This window comes from Hesperophylax consimilis, unplaced genomic scaffold (assembly GCF_061612785.1).
Source record: "Hesperophylax consimilis isolate HC1 unplaced genomic scaffold, BYU_Hcon_1.0 scaffold_174, whole genome shotgun sequence".
NCBI lineage: Eukaryota > Metazoa > Arthropoda > Insecta > Trichoptera > Limnephilidae > Hesperophylax > Hesperophylax consimilis.
This window is the reverse complement of record NW_028301392.1, coordinates 32,501-42,500: the sequence shown is the minus strand read 5'-3', so window position 1 is coordinate 42,500 and position 10,000 is coordinate 32,501. Positions and strand designations below refer to the sequence as shown.

General features: G+C 43.3%; 3 non-coding genes across 3 annotated transcripts in view; all 3 read right to left on the bottom strand.

Moving 5' to 3' along the window:
* Positions 1-145, bottom strand: part of LOC149408585 (large subunit ribosomal RNA) — a 4,064-nt gene extending 3,919 nt beyond the window's left edge. Inside the window, exon 1 of the ribosomal RNA XR_016305486.1 lies at positions 1-145. This exon is cut by the window's left edge and continues 3,919 nt beyond it. This is a non-coding gene — a ribosomal RNA (large subunit ribosomal RNA).
* Positions 146-556: 411 nt separating this feature from the next.
* LOC149408584 (5.8S ribosomal RNA) lies at positions 557-718 on the bottom strand. Its single transcript, XR_016305489.1, has one exon. It is a non-coding gene; the product is annotated as a 5.8S ribosomal RNA (ribosomal RNA).
* Positions 719-1,047: 329 nt separating this feature from the next.
* Positions 1,048-2,987, bottom strand: LOC149408583 (small subunit ribosomal RNA). Its single transcript, XR_016305491.1, has one exon. It is a non-coding gene; the product is annotated as a small subunit ribosomal RNA (ribosomal RNA).
* Positions 2,988-10,000: the final 7,013 nt, after the last annotated feature.

Genomic DNA, 10,000 nt, shown 5'->3' with positions numbered 1-10,000 from the left:
CCCGGCGGCCCGCCGGGGCCGCAGGATTCAGCGCTGGGCTCTTCCCGTTTCGCTCGCCGCTACTCGGGGAATCCTCGTTAGTTTCTTTTCCTCCGCTTACTGATATGCTTAAGTTCGGCGGGTGATCTCTCCTGATTTGAGGTCGACAACAAAAATTTTATAAATTCGAGAAGTACGCAAAGCAACAGTGTGCGCGTATTCTCGCCCGTGCAGACTCTGTCAAGCGGGCGCGAAACCGACGAGCGTCCGCGGAGGTGCGCGCGGCCGAGAGCGCGAAGATCGCCCCGGACAGCCGACCGCTCGCGCGGTAGACTGCCCAGTTTTCAGCGTCGTCGCTAGCTCAAGGCTCGCACGCGTTCCTCCGCGTTTGGTATAACGCAAGCGGAAATCGCGCGCATCGAGAGAGCACTTCGTCAAATTTAACCGGACGCCGAGGTCCCGGCGCGCGTCTCCGAGGAGACGACGCGCGCGGGCCCCGGCGACGCCGGCAACGCTCGCTCTGCGCGCCCCCGTCCGAGGACGGGGGCGAGAGAACAGTCTGGTCGCATTGTGTGCGCGACCCTCAAACAGGAGTGGTCCGTCGACAAACTACGTCTTGCTCGGACCGCAATGTGCGTTCGAAATGTCGATGCTCATGTGTCCTGCAGTTCACACTCTGACGCGCATTTAGCTGCGTTCTTCATCGACCCACGAGCCGAGTGATCCGCCGTTCAGGGTAATAATGATAAAACAAACATAAATAGATACGTTTTAGTTTTCGGTTTTTACAATTTGGTTTGCGTTTTCGAAATGTTTATAATTCCATTCGACAAAAAGATTAATTTTGTACCGCCGCCTTCACGGCGACGGGTAAAATTTCACCGGACGAGCGGATAGAGGACGGAGCCCTCCTCCGCTCGACGCCGGCGGTTCTCGGTTCGCATCGGCGCCCTAGGGCGATCTCCGACGCAGTAATTTAGCATTCGTTCGATTATGGTTTATATGTATAATATGTTTTGTTTCATAATAATATTTCATATCATGGAAAGCACAAACATTAAACACAGGAAATGATCCTTCCGCAGGTTCACCTACGGAAACCTTGTTACGACTTTTACTTCCTCTAAATGATCAAATTCGGTCAAACTTTCCGACGCGTCGGATGCCCGTGAGAGCTTCCGCGCACCAGTCCGAAGACCTCACCAAATCATCCATCGGTAGTAGCGACGGGCGGTGTGTACAAAGGGCAGGGACGCAATCAACGCGAGCTGGTGACTCGCTTTTACTAGGAATTCCTCGTTCATGGGGGAGAATTGCAAACCCCAATCCCTATCACGAAGGGGTTTCATCGGGTTACCCGGGCCGTTAGGCCAAGGAGGACACGCTGATCCCTTCAGTGTAGCGCGCGTGCGGCCCAGGACATCTAAGGGCATCACAGACCTGCTATTGCTCAATCTCGTGCGGCTATATATACCGCCGGTCCCTCTAAGAAGATTTTCATTGTACGCCGGTAGTGAAGACCGCGAAACGCACGACCCCGACGCGCGAACGCCGAAGCCGCGCGCACACGGACCCTCGTGATACCGGTTGCACGTCTATTTAATAGGCTAGAGTTACGTTCGTTACCGGAATTAACCTGACAAATCGCTCCACCAACTAAGAGCGGCCATGCACCACCACCCACCGAATCGAGAAAGAGCTGTTAATCCGTCAATCCTTCCAGTGTCCGGGCCTGGTGAGTTTTCCCGTGTTGAGTCGAATTAAGCCGCAGGCTCCACTCCTGGTGGTGCCCTTCCGTCAATTCCTTTAAGTTTCAGCTTTGCAACCATACTCCCCCCGGAGCCCGAAAGCTTTGGTTTCCCGGGAGCTGCCCACCGGGTTAAAATTATGAAACTTCGGCGGATCGCTGGCTGGCATCATTTATGGTTAGAACTACAGCGGTATCTAATCGCCTTCGAACCTCTAACTTTCGTTCTTGATTAATGAAAACACCTTTGGCAAATGCTTTCGCTTTAGTCCGTCTTGCGACGATCCAAGAATTTCACCTCTAACGTCTCAATACGAATGCCCCCAGTCGTCCCTATTAATCATTACCTCTGGTATCAGAAAGCCAACAAAACAGAACCGAGGTCCTATTCTATTATTCCATGCGTACAATATTCAGGCAAGTGTTAGCCCGCTTTGAGCACTCTAATTTGTTCAAAGTAAACAGCCGCGACGGCCCGCCTCGGTGCGCGGCCGACCGTGAGGCCGACCGACACACGCCGGCGGTGGACGCACCGGCGAGAAGCCCCGCAGACGTGCCTGTCGTACCGCATTCGGTAGACCGACACCGCAGGACACAATTTCAACTACGAGCTTTTTAACCGCAACAACTTTAGTATATGCTATTGGAGCTGGAATTACCGCGGCTGCTGGCACCAGACTTGCCCTCCAATGGATCCTCATTAAAGGATTTAAAGTGTAATCATTCCGATCACGAGGCCTCGGACGAGTCCCGTATCGTTATTTTTCGTCACTACCTCCCCGTGCCGGGAGTGGGTAATTTGCGCGCCTGCTGCCTTCCGTGGATGTGGTAGCCGTTTCTCAGGCTCCCTCTCCGGAATCGAACCCTGATTCCCCGTTACCCGTGACAACCATGGTAGTCGCATAAACTACCATCGACAGTTGATAAGGCAGACATTTGAAAGATGCGTCGCCGGTGCTAGACCGTGCGATCAGCTCAAAGTTATCTAGAGTCATCTCGAATGGCGACGGACGGGGCGCGAACCCCGCCGCCGATTGGTTTTTGATCTAATAAAAGCATTCCTCCCGTTACCGGTCAGAACCTCGTTTGCATGTATTAGCTCTAGAATTGCCACAGTTATCCAAGTAACCGTGTACGATCTAAGGAACCAAAACTGATATATTGAGCCATTCGCGGTTTCACCTTAATTCGGCTTTTACTGAGACTTGCATGGCTTAGTCTTTGAGACAAGCATATGATTACTGGCAGGATCAACCAGGGAGCTGCACCACCGTCGGAGGGTTTTTAATCCTCCGAACGACAGAGGCCCGCCCTCGCGTAGAGGGCGCGGACAACACGGCGTTAAAGAACACGCGACGGAGTCACCCGCACGAGTCACGCTCATTATGCGTACCGCTATATTCTCCCGCTCGGCGACCGTCGCTAGACGAAAGCTCCGCGGGAAAATTTTTGCTTCAAACGAAGAAAGCGCGCGTAGGACGGCTCCCGCCCGAGAGAGAGAGACCGCACCCGCGACGACGCTATCGTCCGATTTATAATTCCCATTCGTAAAACGTGTACACCGAAAGCGCACGCCTTTGGCGAGGCAACAGTGAGACGGGGATAAAATCCTCCGCCTTTGCTTTTGAAAATTCTGCTCGCGCGGAACTCCAGAGTCAAAACATGAGCGCGAACGCCGCGCAGAAGCGGGCGTCACGTAGTTTCTCGCAAATAACACCGCCGACACGACCGATAGGCCGCCGCAGTTTGCGAACGCCGTGCATCGAGAGCCCGCCACACTCGGCGGGCACAAAGCTGTGCCGGGTCGCGTTCTCGCTCGGGACGGCGCCGAGCGCGATGCGCCCGCTCCGACCCCTCGAAGGCGCGCAGGCGGCCGGGCCGTCGGGCCTCGGGCGGCTCGCGAAACCGGGCACAAGGCGCTCGGTCTCGGTAAATAAATTTACTCTCGTCACTTACTTTCGTATTCGCATTTTGGAAATTTTAAATTATTTCATTTAATCGATGATACCGACCGACCGTTCCCGGTGAGTTTAAAAAAACTTAATACAGAGGTACGTAGTTATTTCAAATTTACACAATAAGAACATATTTCAAATAAAAATAAAAACTTAACATAGATATAATAATAATAATAATAAATAACTAACATAACTAACTAAATATATAACTAACAGATCGAGCGATTAGTCATAATAGAACCGATATAGTTTTACATGACAAAATTTTTAAAAATAACTTATATCATCGATGTCGCTATTCCGAATTCCTGTAATATTCAAAAATCTGTTAGTGAAAAAATAAGAAAATACACAGATTTAGGAAATGAGAAAAAAAGAATTTGGCATTCTCAGACTATAAAAATATTACCATTCGTTATTTCGGCTACCGGCATTATACCTAGCTCTCTTATTAAAAATTTAGGCGTATTAGATCTATCAAAAAATTTATATATAAAGATGCAAAAGTCGGTCATTTTGAATACATGTAGGATAACAAAAGATTTTTTTAAATGTTTATGTTGAGGGATCTGTAGGATTTATTTATAGGCCCCGTTAGGAGTTCTACCGAGCCGAACCCTCCGATATGAAAATATCTGGAGTCGGTGAATTATTTTCCCATTTGATCTCTGTTGAGTTGACGTGTTGTTCTTGTATTGTTTTGTATTTATTTTACTTTTTTAAATTTAAATTCCATTGACAAAGATCAATTTTTTGCTAATAAGTATTGGCAAAAAATTTTTATTGGCATAAAATTATATTGGCAGAAGATTTTATTGGCATCAAATTTTATTGGCAGAAAATTTTATTGGCCTAAAATTTTATTGGCATAAAATTATATTGGCAGAAAATTTTATTGGCATCAAATTTTATTGGCATCAAATTTTATTGGCAGAAAATTTTATTGGCATAAATTTTAATGGCAAAAATTTTTGTCAATTTATCTATTTGCAAAAATTGTAATCGCACCTAACCTGACCTGACCTAACCTAACCTAACCTAACCTAACCTAACCTAACCTAACCTAACCTAACCTAACCTAACCTAACCTAACCTAACCTAACCTAACCTAACCTAACCCAACCTAACCTAACCTAACCTAACCAAACCTAACCTAACCTAACCTAACCAAACCTAACTTAACCTAACCTAACCTAACCTAACCTAACCTAACCTAACCTAACCTAACCTAACCTAACCAAACCTAACCTAACCTAACCTAACCTAACCTAACCTAACCTAACCTAACCTAACCTAACCTAACCTAACCTAACCTAACCTAACCTAACCTAACCTAACCTAACCTACACTAACCCAACCTAACCCAACCTAACCTAACCTAACCTAACCTAACCTAACCTAACCTAACCTAACCTAACCTAACCTAACCTAACCTAACCTAACCTAACCTAACCTAACCTAACCTAACCTAACCTAACCTAACCTAACCTAACCTGATACATAAAGTAAATTCACCCGGCACCCACAAGACTAGGCAACATTTTAGAATTGTTATATTATATCATTTATTCTGTTGAGTTAAAAAAAAAAAAAAAACTTAATAGACGACATTGAAATTAAATCAAATAAATTCATATTTACACGTACATTTTTTAAAAATATATTCAATTAAAAATTAACATTTTTACCTCTACAAGAGTCCAAAAACACTCGTCTGTGAAGTGTAAAAAAATAATAATAAAATTTTACTTTTAAAACATATGTAAATAGGAGAAAAAAAAAATCATAACAAAACATATAAAGTGAAGAGATTTTTGTATATTTATACATAAGTACATACATACATACATACATACATACATACATACATAGTAAGAAAACGATTTTAAAAGGGATTCGAATAAAACAAATTCACCGACTATTACAGACCGCGATGCGCCCGCTCCGACTCCTCGACTGCGCTCAGACGGACGCCCGGGCGGTCGGGCCTCTCGCGGAACCGGCCGCAGTAGCGCGAGCCGCGTCGCCTCATCTCCGGCCGTCTGCCCGACTGCTCACGCTCGGTCTCGAAAAAATAAATTTACCCTCGTCGCTCACGTCTTCTCACTATCGAAATGTTAAATTATACATACATACATACATACATACATACATACATACATACATACATACATACATACATACATACATACATACATACATACATACATAGTAAGAAAACGATTTTAAAAGGGATTCGAATAAAACAAATTCACCGACTATTACAGACCGCGATGCGCCCGCTCCGACTCCTCGACTGCGCTCAGACGGACGCCCGGGCGGTCGGGCCTCTCGCGGAACCGGCCGCAGTAGCGCGAGCCGCGTCGCCTCATCTCCGGCCGTCTGCCCGACTGCTCACGCTCGGTCTCGAAAAAATAAATTTACCCTCGTCGCTCACGTCTTCTCACTATCGAAATGTTAAATTATACATACATACATACATACATACATACATACATACATACATACATACATAGTAAGAAAACGATTTTAAAAGGGATTCGAATAAAACAAATTCACCGACTATTACAGACCGCGATGCGCCCGCTCCGACTCCTCGACTGCGCTCAGACGGACGCCCGGGCGGTCGGGCCTCTCGCGGAACCGGCCGCAGTAGCGCGAGCCGCGTCGCCTCATCTCCGGCCGTCTGCCCGACTGCTCACGCTCGGTCTCGAAAAAATAAATTTACCCTCGTCGCTCACGTCTTCTCACTATCGAAATGTTAAATTATACATACATACATACATACATACATACATACATACATACATACATACATACATACATAGTAAGAAAACGATTTTAAAAGGGATTCGAATAAAACAAATTCACCGACTATTACAGACCGCGATGCGCCCGCTCCGACTCCTCGACTGCGCTCAGACGGACGCCCGGGCGGTCGGGCCTCTCGCGGAACCGGCCGCAGTAGCGCGAGCCGCGTCGCCTCATCTCCGGCCGTCTGCCCGACTGCTCACGCTCGGTCTCGAAAAAATAAATTTACCCTCGTCGCTCACGTCTTCTCACTATCGAAATGTTAAATTATACATACATACATACATACATACATACATACATACATACATACATACATACATACATACATGATAAGAAAACTAAAAAATAAACATTTTCACACTGAGGGCCATTAAGTGCGGCCCGTTTACTCCCGCCGTTTACCCGCGGCTACCACCCGAAATGAGATCCTCTCAGCTCCGCTCCGGTCCCAATGCTCCCGTAACATTTAAATTTTTTATTCTACGCTGCAAGAATGACGTTCCGAATTCGATTCCGAAATAAAAATCTATAAAAATAAATAAATTACAATTTCACATTGAGGGCCATTAAGTGCGGCCCGTTTACTCCCGCCGTTTACCCGCGGCTATCATCCGAAATGAGATCTTGTCAGCTCCGGTCCCAATGCTCTCGAAACCTTTAAATTTAATATTCTACACTAAGAATGGCGTTCCGAATTAGATTCTGAAATAAAATACGTCAAAAAAAAAGTTTTTTTTTCTTTTAAATCACACCGTGCCCGGGGCAAATGGCGTCATCGGGTGCGTCGCAGTTACTCCCGCCGTCCACCCGCGGCCGCTACTCGATATCAGATCCCACTCATCGCCGGCCCCGCTGCACCGAACCGCGGCTAAATTTATTATTCTACACTAAGAATGACGTTATGAGTTCGATTCTGAAATTTAAAAAAAATAAATATTTTATTTTTAAATAAGAAAATTTTGAAAACACGTTGAGGGCCGTTAAGTGCGTCCCAGTTACTCCCGCGCTTTACCCGCGCCCGCCGCTCTGAATTGCATTCCCTCACCTCCTGACGAAAATGATTTATTTAATTTATTAATTATCGAAGACAATATTACCGATTTCTAAACGAAAATCTGAAACAGAAAAATCAGAAAAGGATACGGTCACATCTAGGACTGATTTTTTTTTTTTATTATTTTGGTGATTTTTCTCTTTCAGATTTTCTTTTAGAATTCGCTAATATTATCTTCGATAATTAAATATTACAATATTAGGTTTTACTCAGTAAAGTTATTCCAAAAAATAAATAATTACTATTATTATTATTTATAATTTTTATTCACACATAAATATGACACTTAGGTACACAGCATAAGAAGAATAATAACAAAAAACCTAATTTTCCCCGAAACCGCTACGCCATCTATCGTCTACAATGTTTTGAACTCATCAAAAGACGAAAAAAAAGAAGAAAGGTTTGTGAATTGATTTCTTTTTTCGATATCATACTACAAGTCGTAAGTTGGGTTTCTATATTATATTGATCGGCGACCGGATAAATCATCAAAATGATAATTCATCACATATTTAAAAAGTTATGTAAAGTCATGGAAAGTGATGAAACAAAAACTTTTTTTTACTGGGTTAAGTAGGTTAGGTTAGGTCAGGTTAGGTTAGGTTGGGTTAGGTTAGGTTAGGTTAGGTAAGGTTAGGTTAGGTTAGGTTTAAACAAATCATCGTTTTTAATGATTCTATATCACTTTTTAAAAGTGTGTTGAACAGTCACCGTGTTGAGTTAGCATGGAACCATATTGATCATAAATTTTATATATAATCATAATACATAGGGCGACTGAAGAAAGCCACACTAAGTTTATCGAAAACCGCCACGAGTGTCGATGAAATAAATAAATAAATAAATTAATTAAAATTAAAAGAAAATCGATAAATGCAATCAGGTTGCATGATAAATCACCACAATGACAACAGAACACACATTGAAAAAGTGATATGAAGTCATTAAAAGTGATGAAACAAAAATTGGGTTAAATACTTATACTCGTAACCTATTCAACCTAGTTTTTGTTTCATCACTTTTCATGACCTCACATCGCCGTTTAAAGGTTTGTTGAATTTTGATTTTGACGATTTATCCGGTCACTAACCCCTAACCTAACCAGAATACGGGACACGTCTCCATCGTCTTTTTTTTTTCGAAAATTCGGTTAAAAAAAAAAAATAACATTCTGGAGGAGAACCACCACTTTCTTGCCCTGTTTTAGGTACTGACAGTACCCCTTCAGAGCAACAACTCGGAAACTGCTTTTAAATTTAACTGAAACTGTAATGAAACATTCTTTATGGGCATTCTGGTAATCATGTACCGCTTCTGTTGCGGTTATCATCTGGGCTCGCTCCACATGAATTAACATACACTTTACGCATTGAAAGAGTCCATAAATTTTTTTTAAGGTTTTTTTATTCTCGCGGCTCTATGGACGTTACCCTTGGCTTTACCCATCGATTTATATATTAGGCATGACCAATTACCACTCCCTAGAGACAAGTAGAGGTATTGCTTTGCTTAAATATTTTTTTCAACTAATAAACGATCACTTATCTAATAATGATATACTGGCCCAATTATTTTTTTTTTGTACCAGAGTCTCACTCTCGAGGACGTCATAACAATGACGTCTTCTATATAGTAGAGCGAGCCGCACTAATTTATTTATAAACTCACGAGAGCTACGTGCTTTTTGAATGCGGTAGATAAAAAAATAGATTTTTATTTTTTGTGTCCTATAGCGCATTTGCGAGATTTTTGGAATTGCATATACACTGCATAAATGGTACAATTATGGCTATTTTACTTGTAATTGTTATAAATAAATGTACAAATTATATAAATAAATACATACCTAACCCCCGTTTCTTATTTTCGGCATTCGGAGTGGTTGAGGGTGCAATGGCAAGGCCATTTCCTGGTTATCAGCTGAAAACGGGATACGCCGAGCAGTATCTTGTTCTGATCCAACTTCACTGTCTGAGTCAATGGTCAATTGTTCCCTGTGGGACTTCCTTTTTAGAGGGTCAAGCAGTAGGTAGGCGATGTGGAGGAAATTAGTTCATGAATCTTTTTCATAAGGTTTTTTTCACGGTCCCCCAAAGGATCTCCAGGATTCCTGGTGGAGCCATCGGAATCCTCCGACGAAACCGCACCAGACGCCATTTACACTGAAAAATGTCAAGACAATTGAAGAAAAGTCAAAATTAAAAGTAAAAAAACGTTTTGGAGCAAATTGTATGTATGTAACATTTCAATGTTAACTTTTTTTTCTAATTTCTAAATTTTAAAAAAGGGACATTTTGGAGGAGGCCCACCACTTCCCCGCCCTGTTTTAGGTACTGATGGTACCCCTTCAGAGCTCTCGCAAGGACGCTAATTTTTTAAAAAACGAATCTACATTTAAAATTTCAAAACAAGACCTCCAAAATGTCCATGCATACGATGTTATTC